Below are 13,718 nucleotides of genomic sequence, written 5' to 3'. Positions count from 1 at the left end.
CAGTTCATTAAAGACTACTGCGTAATGAAGGCAGGCTTTGCAGAGAACACATTGGTTGGCTGTTTGGCGCCCGCTATATAAACTACGTAATATTATGGAGGTTGTGTGTTATGCTGCTCATATAGGCGGCGCCACACAGCCAACCGATATGTTCTTTGAAAACCTACCTTCGTTACACAGTAGTCTTTAATGAACTGTGACAAGAGCCTGGGCCGTCCGCGGTGGTCTCGCGGTTCTAGGCGCGCAGTCCGGAGCCGTGCGACTACTACGGTCGCAGGTTCGAATCCTGCCTCGGGCATGGATGTGTGTGATGTCCTTAGGTTAGTTAGGTTTAAGTAGTTCTAAGTTCTAGGGGACTGATAACCACAGCAGTTGAGTCCCATAGTCCTCAGAGCCATTTTGAACCAAGAGCCTGAACAACAGATGTGGATGTACTAGGGCATACATAACAACTCCAAAATATCCCGTCTCCAGCCATCCTGATTTAGGTTTTCCGTGATTTCCCTAAATCGTTTCAGGCAAATGCCGGGATGGTTCCTTTGAAAGGGCACGGCCGATTTCCTTCCCCACCCTTCCCTAACCCGAGCTTGCGCTCCGTCTCTAATGACCTCGTTGTTGACGGGACGTTAAACAACACTAACCTAACCAACTCCGAAATACTGCCATGTAATTTAATATACAAGCGATATAGTTTATGTCAAGAGTTATAATTTTTGTGTACTATGCTCTGACTATGTACTTATTGTATATTTAGCACTGATAATGAATAGCTACTAGCCGAAATCTGGATATGATCTAATAAAGCTAGAACGGAAACGACGACTGATTGCTGCTCTTTACCATTTTGAAAGTTATTTCACAGTCGTGGAGCGCATTCCAATTTCCTAACGGAATGTAATTTGGTGTTGTTCCATTCACTCACGGTACTTGTTGTTGACGGTGTTCTTCGTCCTCAAGCTAAGATTCAGAACTGCTCGGTTCTGTCTCTAGTGTTTTTCTGAAAGCACGTTAGCAAATGGTTCAAATGGCTCTGAGCACTATGGGACTTAACATCTCAGGTCATCAGTCCCCTAGAACTTAGAACGGCTTAAACCTAACTAACCTAAGGACATCACACACATCCATGCCCGAGGCAGGATTCGAACCTGCGACCGTAGCAGTCGCGCGGTTCCGGACTGAAGCGCCTAGAACCGCTCGGCCACCGCGGCCGGCGCACGTTATCAGTGGTAGATAGTAGACAGGATAGTTTTACGGATTAAGTGTTGGTCGGTATGCACCTCGTGTGAGGGTTCACAACGGCGCTACGATGAGCTGTTTCTGCAACCACATCACACTACTTTTACATATTCTGAGGGTTGCTGCATTATTGTGTTGTGATTTTTGGTGATTTCATAGAACAAGATTTTTCACTTTTATTAAGGTATTTTCACAGAAACATAAGTAACAGGAGTACTAAACTAAATAAACCGTAACTACATAATTACTCAGTAACGAGCCACCGAAGACGAAGTGTAGTTTGTACCAATGTACACCCAGAATAACCCTGGACAGCTTCCGACAATTCGACGGTGGCGGTCGATTTACCGTGTATTTTAAGAAAAGAAGTGACCGTGAAAATAATTCTTTTGATCTTCTGCTTTCCAGCAGTGTCATCGTACTGAAATTTTTTCACCTTCTTTTGACGAATCCATAATGGCCCCACTTGAAGTACAAGACCAGGAAGGTTTGGGTTTAACATCACGTCAGTTGGCGATGTCGTTACAGGCGGGGCAGAAGCTGAGCTTGATGGGAGAGTGGGGAGGAAATCAGCCGAGTCCTTTCAAAAACACCCCGGCATGTCCCTTACGTGATACAGGGGAAACCACAGGTGACCTAAATCTAGATGATCGGGCCGATCGTTGTGACCGAGAGGTTTTGGGCTCTTCAGTCCGGAACCGCGCTGCTGCTACGGTCGCAGGTTCGAATCCTGCCTCGGGCGTGGATGTGTGTGATGTCCTTAGGTTAGTTAGGTTTAAGTAGTTCCAAGTCTAGGGAACTGATGACCTCAGATTTTAAGTACCATAGTGTGCAGACACATTTGACCCATTTGGATAATCGGACGGGGATCGAACCATTGCTCTCCCAGGTCAACTGTGCCGCTTCACACAGTGACAGAGACAGTGGGAGATACATCAGTTTTAATACTCACCTACGCCTGTTTCAGAGGTAAAGCTCCAACTTGTGGGTTCAAGAGTTTAAATGTCGCTTTCCATCATGGCCTGGTGAAGAAGTTGCACCAGAAAGAGGTTTTAGTATTTTATAGTTGGGAAAGGCACACGAATTTCATGAGAAACCAACTACAGCACTATTAAGCAATTAAATTTTACGAAAAACTGCCTCACTGTTTGTCCACGGTGAAATAACGCAAAGAAGAATCCTTACTTTAAAAATAATCGACGCGATTGAACAAAGGCACAAACACAAAATACTTCGTTGCCTGTCGATATAAAGAAGACAAACTTCTAATAGTTGCGTGGCACTTTCGAGGTCGCTACGAACAAGGGACACATTATCATTGAATGTCAGCCGCAATCTTCGCCACGTGTTTGCTGCAACGCCCTTCCTGTTGCTACAGAGAACGCTTAGAACGCTCGTATTTCCTTCCATAGTTTTCCGTCGTTAACTGTCGTCGGTCTCACACGTCTGTTCCAGATACGAAAAGACACCGAAGAAGTTGCTAACCCGGAAGAACTGCGTATCTACTACCAACTATGAGTAGAGGTTATACCTGACAATCGGACTAAACTATTAACTGGATCGTTTTACCGACCCCCTGACTCAGAAGATATAGTTGCTGAACAGTTCAAATAAAACTTGAGTCTCATTTCAAGTAAGTACCCCAATTATTTTGAACAATTAGTTCATGAGCCCACTCGAAGCGTAAATGGTAGCGAAAGCATACTTCACCTTTTAGCAACAAATAATCCTGGGCAAATAGTGAGTATTGTGACGAATACAGGGATTAGCGTCCACAAGGCAGTTGCTGCTAGACTGAAGACCGTAATACCTACAACCATCAAAAAGAAAGGCAAAGTATATCTATTTAAAAAAGCCGATAAAAACGCTCTTAACGCCTTTCTAAGAGACAGTCTTCACTCCTTCCGATCTGATCATGTAAGTGTAGAAAAGTTGTGGATGTTTTCAAAGGGATGGTATCGACAGCAATTAAGATATATATATACCACATAAATTAACAAATGATTGTACTGATCCCCCATGGTACACAAAACGGGTCAGAACGATGTTGCAGTAGCAACTAAAAAAGCATGTCAAATTTAAAAGAACGCAAAATTCCCAAGATTGGCAAAGTTTTACAGAAGTTAGAAATATGGCTCGTACTTCAATGCGAGATGCTTTTAATAATTTCCACAACGAAATTCTGTCTCGAAATCTGGCAGAAAACCCAAAGAGATTGTGGTCATACATAAAGCACACCAGTGGCAAGACGCAATCAATACCTTCGCTGCGCGACAACAACGGTGAAGTCACTGATGACAGTGCCACTAAAGCTGAGTTATTTAACACGGTTTTCCGAAACTACTTCACAAAAGAAGACGAAGTAAATATTCCTGGATTCAAATCAAGAACAAATGCCAAGATGACAGACATAGAAGTAGATATCCAGGGAGTAACGGAGCACCTTAAATCACTTAATAAAGGCAAGGCCTCCGGTCCAGATTGTATTCCAGTCAGGTTCCTCTCAGAGTACGCTGATAATGGCTCTGAGCACTATGGGACTTAACATCTATGGTCATCAGTCCCCTAGAACTTAGAACTACTTAAACCTAACTAACCTGAGGACATCACACAACACCCAGTCATCACGAGGCAGAGAAAATCCCTGACCCCGCCGGGAATCGAACCCGGGAACCCGGGCGCGCGAAGCGAGAACGCTACCGCACGACCACGAGCTGCTGACTACGCTGATAAAATAGCTCCATATTTAGCAATTATATGCAACCACTCGCTCACATAAAGATCCGTACCTAAAGACTAGAAAATTTCTCAAGTCACACTAATACCCGAAAAGGGAAGTAGGAGTAATCCGCTAAATTACAGGCCTATATCACTAACGTCGATTTGCAATAGGGTTTTGGAACATATACTGTAGTCGAACATTATGAACTATCTAGAAGAAAACGATTTATTGACACAGTCAGCACGGTTTCAGAAAACATCGTTCTTGTGAAACACAAGTAGCTCTTTATACTCATGAAGTAATAAGTGCTATCGACAGGGGATGTCAAATTGATTCCATATTTTTAGATTTCCAGAAGGCTTTCGACACCGTTCCTCAGAAGCGTCTTCTAACCAAACTGCGTGCCTACGGAGTATCGCCTCAGCTGTGCGACTGGATTCGTGATTTCCTGTCAGAAAGGTCACAGTTCGCAGTAATAGACGGAAAGTCATACAGTTAAAAAATGTTAAAATGTGTGTGAAATCTCATTGGACTTAACTGCTAAGGTCATCAGTCCCTAAGGTTACACACTACTTAACCTAAATTATCCTAAGGACAAACACACACCCATGTCCGAGGGAGGACTCGAACCTCCGCCGGGACCAGCCGCACAGTCTATGACTGCAGCGCCCAAGACCGCTCGGCTAATCCCGCGCGGCAAAGTCATCGAGTAAAATAGAAGTGATATCCGGGGTTCCCCAAGGAAGTGTTATAGGCCATCTATTGTTCCTGATCTATATTAACAACATAGGAGACGATCTAAGTAGCCGTCTTCGATTGTTTGCAGATGATGCTGTCATTTACCGTCTTGTAAAGTCATCAGATGATCGAAACGATTTGCAGAATGATTTAGATAAGATATCTGTATGTTGCGAAAAGTGGCATTTGACCCTGAATAAGGAAAGTATGAACTTATTCACACGAGTACTAAAAGAAAGCCGGGCGCGGTGGCCTTGCGGTTCTAGGCGCTCCAGCTACGGTGGCAGGTTCGAATCCTGCCTCTGGCATGGATGCGTGTGATGTCCTTAGGTTAGTTAGGTTTAAGTAGTTCTAAGTTCTAGGGGACTGATGACCACAGCAGTTGAGTCCCATAGTGCTCAGAGCCATTTGAACTAAAAGAAATCAGCTAAATCTCGATTACGCGATAAGTCACACAAATCCGAAGGCTTTAAAGTAAAGTAAATACTTAGCGATTACAATTACAAATAACCTAAATTGGAACGATCACATAGGTAATGCTGTGGGTAGAGCAAACCAAAGACTGCGATTCATTGGCAGAACACTTAGAAGGTGCAACAGGTCTACTAAAGAGACTGCTTACACTACGCTTGTCCTCCCTATTCTGGAGTATTGCTGTGCGATGTGGCATCCGCGTCAGGTGGGACTGACGGCTGACATCGAAAAAGTACAAAGAAGGGCAGCTCGTTTTGTATTATCGCGAAATAGGGGAGATAGTACCACAGACATGATACTTGAATTGGTGTGGCAATCATTTAAACAAAGTTTTGCTGACGGAGCCACAATCGCACCTCTGTTTGCACCGCTCCATCACTATCAAAATTAAGTCCTCGAATGTAGTCTTTAACCTTTGAAAACAAATGAAAATAGGGCGGGACCAAGTCGGGACTTTATGGACGATGATCGATGACAGCGAACCCGAGGCGTAGGACTGTTGCGGGTGTCGCAGCGCTCGTGCGTCGTATGGCATTGTCACGCTGAAGGAGACGGTGCCCTGTGTGTGGACGAACTCTTAGAATTCGTGCTTTCAGTTTCCTGAGGGACTCGCAGTACATTGCAGAGTTTATGATGGTGCCTTTAGGCACGTATTCCAAATGCATCACACCTCGAAAATCCCAGAACAGTGTGAGCACGATTTTGACTGCTGATGGCACGGTCTTGCAGTTTTTTGGCGTCAGTCACCCTTTGTGGCGGAACTCCATTGACGATCTTTTGTTTTCTAGGTCAAAATGGTAAACTTTCAAAATGGTAAGCTTTCATCACCTGTCCCAATCTTGTTAAGGAACCCGTGACTCTCGCGCTCAAAACAAAATAAATTGTTGACAGACGTCGAATCTCCTCTGTTTGCATTCGGGGCACTATAAGATTAATAAGACAACATTCTTAGTTGGGGTGATGAATTGAATCTTGCTCTAAATGTTGAAAACTGTAAGTTGTTGCAGATGAGTAGGAAAAACAATCCCGTAATGTTCGAATACAGCATTAGTAGTGCTGTTTGACACAAGCGCGTCGATTAAATATCTACGTGTAGCGTTGCCTAGCGATATGAAATGGAACAAGTACTTAAGGACGATAGGAAAAAGGAGAATGGTCGACTTCGGTTTCTTGGGAGAATTTTAGAAGAATATGACTGCGGTTTCTTAGGAGAATTTTAGAAGAATATGATTCATGTGTAAAGGAGACCGCTATAGAACAGTAGTGCAACTCATTCCTCAGTCTGATCCAGCGCTTTGGGTCCCCACCAGGTCGGATTCCCGCAATACGCAGAAGCATTCAGAGGCGAGCTGCTAGAGTTGTTACCGGCAGGTTAGATCAACATGCGAGTATTACGCAGATGTTTCGTGAAGTCAAGTGGGAATCCCTGGACGGGAAGGTGACGTTCATTCCGAGGATCACTACTGAGAAAATTGAGAGAATCCGCATTTGAAGCTGATCACAGAATGATTCTACTGCCGCGAACGTACATTTCTCGTGAGGACCACGAAAGTAAGACAAGACAAATTGGACGCGTACGGAGGCATATGGACGGTCGTTTTCCATCGGTCCATTTTCGAGTGGAACACGAGAGGTAATACCTACTAGTGTATAAAGTATGCACCGTACAGTGGCTTGTGGACTATGTACGTGTGCACAGATTTGTTATCAGAGCATCTTCGTACGTGGGCACTCAGAACACCTGGAGGAATTTTAACTAAATGCGGTACATACGTGACTTACAGTATGAAACATTGGACTGACGTGGTGCGGGGTCAAGTGAGAGTAGGAGGTTAGGAAAAATAGAAGCAAGCCTAATTCTGGAACACTTGCAGAAATTATAATCAAACATTTTTGACTTATTATCGGAAAAAGACGTAGAGGTGCTGATGGGAACGGGTTTTCGTGGAAAACTAATCGAAAACAACCGATGTTAGTGTCAAATTTACTGTCTTTCAGGCCGATAGGTGGATTTTCTGTGGACTCTTCTGGATATTTTAGTTCTCTGAAGTACGTTCTAGAAGGAACAAAACGTCCTAGAAATAATTTTTTGATAAAATTACGTTACGAATGATTGTTTATCCCTTTACACATTTACATACATATCCCGGTATTTTTGTGAATGAAGTTTGGTGGGGTCAAGGGAAATGGGAGGGGGACAAGGCCCAAGTAAATAATCTTGAAACGAGGGGTGATTAGTTATAGTCGCTACAGCCAGGGAGCACCCCTCGGCTAGGCACGGCTGTCTCATTGTCTGCCACAACCAGCCACGTAACATGATTTTGTTTATGTTCTGTTAAGAAGTCTCAATGCCAGGCGACTACAGGTTGCAGTCAGTCCTGCAGTTGAATCTGGCAATAGCCCTGACATACGTGAGGCATCTTGTTCGATCGTAAGGAGTATAGTGCAGTATATATGGTGACACGCAGCAATAGCAAGAGATCAGTAACCTAGCGTTCCGTCTCATTTGCTCAGTAAAGTTTATTTCACGAACTTCAAAATGGTTCAGATGGCTCTGAGCACTCTGGGACTTAACATCTGAGATCATCAGTCCCCTAGACTTAGAACTACTTAAACCTAACTAACCTAAGGACTTCACACACATCCATGCCCGAGGCAGGATTCGAACCTGCGACCGTAGCGGTCGGGCGGTTCCAGACTGTAGCGCCTAGAACACCTCGGCCACTATTTCACGAACTGTTTTGGATGTGAACCATACTTGGGAAGTTGCTTCTTAAGACAAGAACAGAATTAAAATTACTAACATTACTGCGAAAACTCAAAATCCAATCTTAAAAAGCGGTGAAGCCAGCACATAAAGAGGGCATCAGGCTAGCCCCGCCTCCTGTGCCCCTGCTTATCTATTTCTCGGAAAATGACACATTAAGTAAACTAGTATGGCACGAATTGCTGGGAGGCCCCGAAGGGCAGATTCAGTCTCCTGATTGGTAAGGTTTTCCGTGTCCGCCACGCCCGCAGACACGCAGCACCTATCCTTTGCGATGGATTAGAGCTGTGTTGTAAGTGTAGATGACTGTAGTGGTGTGCGTAGGGTAATGTTGTGAAGATGTCGAGAGAAGGGAGAGGATGAAAGCACACAGCCTGCTTCTCACCGAGGGGGTCGCCAAGCTTAATATGCCCATCCGACGGACGGATAAGTATCGACAGTGCGACCTGCCCTCACTTCGTGAGACACTGCGGAGAGGTTTGGAATGAAATGCGTGACATTGGCGCAAAGACTGACGATTGGGAGCTTTACTCCACCACCTCTTCTGTCCCCTCTTCCGCGAATAGGAAGGGAAAAATTGTCAACAGCGCGTGCCCTACCCGGATGGTCACCCATCTAAGTACTGGCCGCGCCCGATAGTGCATATTTTCGACAATGCTTGTAGAGTTTTTACAGTAAACTCAGTAACCTTAGCCTTTTACTTGTTATGAGAAAACATTGATAGAAGCCAAACTCTGTACGTCTTAAAAAAAAGGAATGTTCGTGTCTGATGTCTCGCCGACGTCTCAGAGCCTGACCGTTAGCTCAGTTCGAGAATGGCATAACAGGGAAAGCGGTTGTAGCCTAATCGAGAACTATTACAACATTCCCCTTAGATGTTTTAGAGAACAGACCTTCACCAGGACGGTTGGAAGGGTATTTGGACCCAGAATACAAGTCCAGTGTCTCGACCACTTAATTACGAGGTGCATTCAAGTTCTAAGGACTCCGATTTTTTTTCTCCGGACTGGAAAGGGATAGAAACATGCGGATTGTTTTAAAATGAGGCCGCGTTCATTGTCAATACATCCCAGAGATGGCAGCACCGTACGGCAGATGGAATTTTACCGCCAGCGGCGAGAATGAGAACTGTTTTAAATACTTAAAATGGCGACGTTTTCCTTTCTTGAACAGCGTGCAATCATTCGTTTTCTGAATTTGCGTGGTGTGAAACCAATTGAAATTCATCGACAGTTGAAGGAGACATGTGGTGATGGAGTTATGGATGTGTCGAAAGTGCGTTCGTGGGTGCAACAGTTTAATGAAGGCAGAACATCGAGTGACAACAAACCGAAACAACCTCGGGCTCGCACAAGCCGGTCTGACGACATGATCGAGAAAGTGGAGAGAATTGTTCTGGGAGATCGCCGAATGACTGTTGAACAGATCGCCTCCAGAGCTGGCATTTCTGTGGGTTCTGTGCACACAATCCTGCATGACGACCTGAAAATGCGAAAAGTGTCATCCAGGTGGGTGCCACGAACGCTGACGGACGACCACATGGCTGCCGGTGTGGCATGTTGCCAAGCAATGTTGACGCACAACGACAGCATGAATGGGACTTTCTTTTCGTCGGTTGTGACAATGGATGAGACGTGGATACCATTTTTCAATCCAGAAACAAAGCGCCAGTCAGCTCAAAGGAAGCACACAGATTCAACGCCACCAAAAAAATTTCGGGTAACCGCCAGTGCTGAAAAAATGATGGTGTCCATGTTCTGGGACAGCGAGGGCGTAATCCTTACCCATTGCGTTCCAAAGGGCACTACGGTAACAGGTGCATCCTACGAAAATGTTTTGAAGAACAAATTCCTTCCTGCACTGCAACAAAAACGTCCGGGAAGGGCTGCGCGTGTGCTGTTTCACCAAGACAACACACCCACACATCGAACTAACGTTACGCAATAGTTTCTTCGTGATAACAACTTTGAAGTGATTCCTCATACTCCCTACCCACCTGAGCTGGCCTAGTGACTTTTGGCTTTTTCCATCAATGAAAGACACTCTCCGTGGCCGCACATTCACCAGCCGTGCTGATATTGCCTCAGCGATTTTCCAGTGGTCAAAACAGACTCCTAAAGAAGCCTTCGCCGCTGCCATGGAATCATGGCGTCAGCGTTGTGAAATATGTGTACATCTGCAGGGCGATTACGTCGAGAAGTAACGCCAGTTTCATCGATTTCGGGTGAGTAGTTAATTAGAAAAAAAATCGGAGGCCTTAGAACTTGAATGCACCTCGTAATTCGTTCGGAAAATGTAGCGCGAGTGTCCAAAGGGAAATTTGATCTCTGCACGAGTACACCGTCGGCGTGTCATTAACCTAACGTCTTTCTGCCTTCTTCAGCCTACGCACGCTTCGTTAATGAAACGAGGCGATTAAGCCATTAGGCTAAATCACAAACCGCTAACAATGACATGTGCCTCATTACACTCCGAGTGGCGCCCTGCGACAGCCAAGTTAGCCGCCGGGAACGCGTGTCGCCAGTGACGAAGCGGTTTTCTTACGGAAGTTCATCGATTTCTTAGCTCGCTATTCGCACAGCTAGACGTTGGTCGATATCTGTGCCGTAAAGGTCAGGCCGCGTCGGCCTGGCAGAGAAAGTGGAGGGAACGCCCCCGCAAATACACGCAGCCGCCGCATGTCCTGCGCCGCGAGGTCCGTAGAGGCTGACGTGTTGGCAGAGATCCTTCTCATACATACCAATAGAGTAGTCCATCTGTTATCGAGTGCCATGTACAGTGATGGAAATCGGATGTTACACCATCGAGCACTTGTCCGATATTTGTCTGACCTTGTGGAACGTTCGTAACAAAACGGGTATTAAACCGTCAGATTTTCATTTCATTCAGAAGTGATTTTCATCGTTGAAATAAGTACGAGATGAGGGCCCCACGAGCACAAATCACGTTGTCACATGGAAGCAAACAGCCTCCGAATGTCACATCGAGGAATTTCTTGCCTTGTGATGCCTGTATCAATTCTTCAAGGCTGCTGCTGGAAGCTCGCCAGGACATCACAGACAAGCTCTGTGGATTAAAAATGAGGGGGCCAAGCCTGCGTGGCCCAGCGGTTCTAGGCGCTTCAGTCTGGAACTGCGCGACCGCTACGGTCGCAGGTTCGAATCCTGCCTCGGGCATGGATGTGTGTGATGTCCTTAGGTTAGTTAGGTTTAAGTAGTTCTAAGTTCTAGGGGACTGATGACCTCAGATGTTAAGTCCCATAGTACTCAGAGCCATTTGAACCATTTTTGAGCCAGGCCGGCCAGTCAAGGATTCGCACGTTCCTCGATACGGCTGTGCTACGAACTGAAGTGTTTGTTCTTCTCTCCCGCTGGTCACGAATGGTACGTTTACCATTCTTGCCGCATACTGGCAATTACCAAGCCAGTCCTGCCGTCATATCCAATTGCTCGCCACGATTTGGAGAATATTTCACCAGGTCGTGACTAAGATAAACCTGTGGTGTCAGCGGTAAACGACACATGGTAACTCGAGACCGCAATCCGGCTTACAGTAATCTTTTCCAGAAAGTTGTTGGCGACGGTTGGCCAGTAAACTCTATCCAAATTTCAGCTGCTGTCGTCCGTCTCTTGGTCAGATCCGGCCGAACAGTCGTACCGTCTCCTCCTGGTCTAGTCCTTCTGGAAGCACCTCGTGCCGATGATTCGATCTACCTCAAAGTTCTAAAGATGGCAACTGGTGACAGGCTGCAATTGCACGTCTTTCGGACATTCGACATGCTCCTAAAAACGTTCCAGTAACGTAAGACACACCCAACAGCCGTTATGTACTCACACCATTCGTCTGTAGGAATGGCTGTTTACTGTACTAGAAATAGCGGAAATAAATTCGCAAGAGGATAAAACTGTAGCCAACAAATTCCACAGGCGTGGAAACATTAGAGTGTAAGTTCCGTAGAGTTAAGTTGTTCCTGGTGCAGCACTGCTCATTCTCGCCACTGCGTTAATTTAAAAAATTGTTCAAATGTATGTGAAATCTTATGGGACTTAAATGCTAAGGTCATCAGTCCCTAAGCTTACACACTACTTCACCTAAATTATCCTAAGGACAAACACAGACACACCCATGCCGGAGGGAGGACTCGAACCTCCGCCGGGACCAGCCGCACAGTCCATGACTGCAGCGCCGCAGACCGCGCGGCTAATCCCGCGCGGCCTGCGTAAAACATCAACATACGATCAGACGCAATATCACATCAGTTGTGTTAGGGCATTGAACATTTTCCAACATAAAGAACACAGCATGTCATTCTTAACGGAGAGAAAACTACAGACGTAATAGAAGCTACATGTGTACCCAAAGAACATATATATAAATAACCTAGGGCATAACGCCCAGAGCTCCCTGGGGCTGTTGCCTAAAGAAAGGTCTTAAAAGGTCTTAACGGCACAAAATTTGTGAAAAATGCACGAAGAGAGGGGTGCAGGGATCGTTAACTGACACTCGTCGCAAATAAACGAAAAGTACTGCGCGTAAATAGGCAGAAATACCCGGTAATGTTTCATAGCACGATTGCCCAGCAGTCTCTGGAAACAGTCACATCCTTTAAATATTAGAAAGTACGGTTAATCAGTGATTTAAATTGAAACGCCCTTATAAAGTTAAACGTTGAAAAGGCAGATGCTAGACTGAGGTTCATTGCAAGAAACCTCAGAAGTATAGTCCACCCACGAATGAGATAACTTAGCATATTGCTCCTGAGTCAGGGGGGACTGATACAGTAAATAGAAAAAATAAGTATGTTGTGTCACGGGTATCTTCAGTTAGTGTGAGTCACCAAGCTGCTCATCCCACTCCAGTGCCAGAGGAAACAAGAGACACGTTGTGCATAACGATGTGTTTTACACTTAAAATTCCGTGATCGTGTGTTTCTATAGGACTCAACGAAGACATTTCTTATTCTTCTTATATACAGCTGACGAAAGGACCGTGAAAGTAAACTAGGTGAGGTTTGAGCTCACACGACGGCATATCAACAGGTCTTCATCCCGCGCATCATACCCGACTAGCACAACAAAGGGAAGGGAGGGAATGACAGTGTGTGGGGATACAAACCCATAGCATCGACTGCATAAAAGAGGCAAACTCAGATGATTAACTTTACCAGTTGATATTTGTCAAATTATTAGGTAGATAAACAGTTCAGACAAGAAGAAAATAGAAGCTTCGCAAATGCGCTACTACAAAAATAAATAAATAAATAAAAAAATAAAAAACACGCTGAAGATTAGATGGGTAAATCGGATGATAGGATACATTGTGGGGCATCGAGGGATACTCAGTTTGATAGCAGAATGATGGGGATGGGAGGCGGAGGGGTGTAAAAACTGTAGAGGGATGCAAGGCTTGAATACAGCAAACGGATACAGGTTAGAGATTTGCACAGGATAGGCTCGCTGGAAAGCTACATCAACCACTCTTCGGCCTGAAGACCACCAGAACAACAACAACAATAACAACGGCAAATATCAATGGCGTTGAGAAACACCTAAATCCGCTAGAATTGAACACTGTTCCAGGGCCTGATTTTTTTTTTTTTTTTTTAACGTGACATCTATGTAACGAACAGCAATATGTCTAGAGGCTTTGTGGCTCATGAAATATTTTCAAAAAGTAAAAGAAAATTCGTATAGCACTCATCCATAAGAGATGAAAATGCTGAGCGACGATTTTGCATATTGTCTCAAGCAGGAAGCACGAGAATAAGACGAGAGAGATCCG

The 13,718-nt window shown here is 45.1% G+C and overlaps 1 protein-coding gene across 1 annotated transcript in view; it reads right to left on the bottom strand.

The window, feature by feature from the left end:
* Positions 1–13,718, bottom strand: part of LOC126248816 (sodium-dependent transporter bedraggled) — a 777,714-nt gene that overhangs the window by 669,785 nt on the left and 94,211 nt on the right. The gene's annotated exons all lie outside the window — the stretch shown is intronic.

Source organism: Schistocerca nitens, chromosome 3, assembly GCF_023898315.1.
Source record: "Schistocerca nitens isolate TAMUIC-IGC-003100 chromosome 3, iqSchNite1.1, whole genome shotgun sequence".
Lineage (NCBI taxonomy): Eukaryota > Metazoa > Arthropoda > Insecta > Orthoptera > Acrididae > Schistocerca > Schistocerca nitens.
This window is presented reverse-complemented; position numbering and strand designations above follow the sequence as displayed.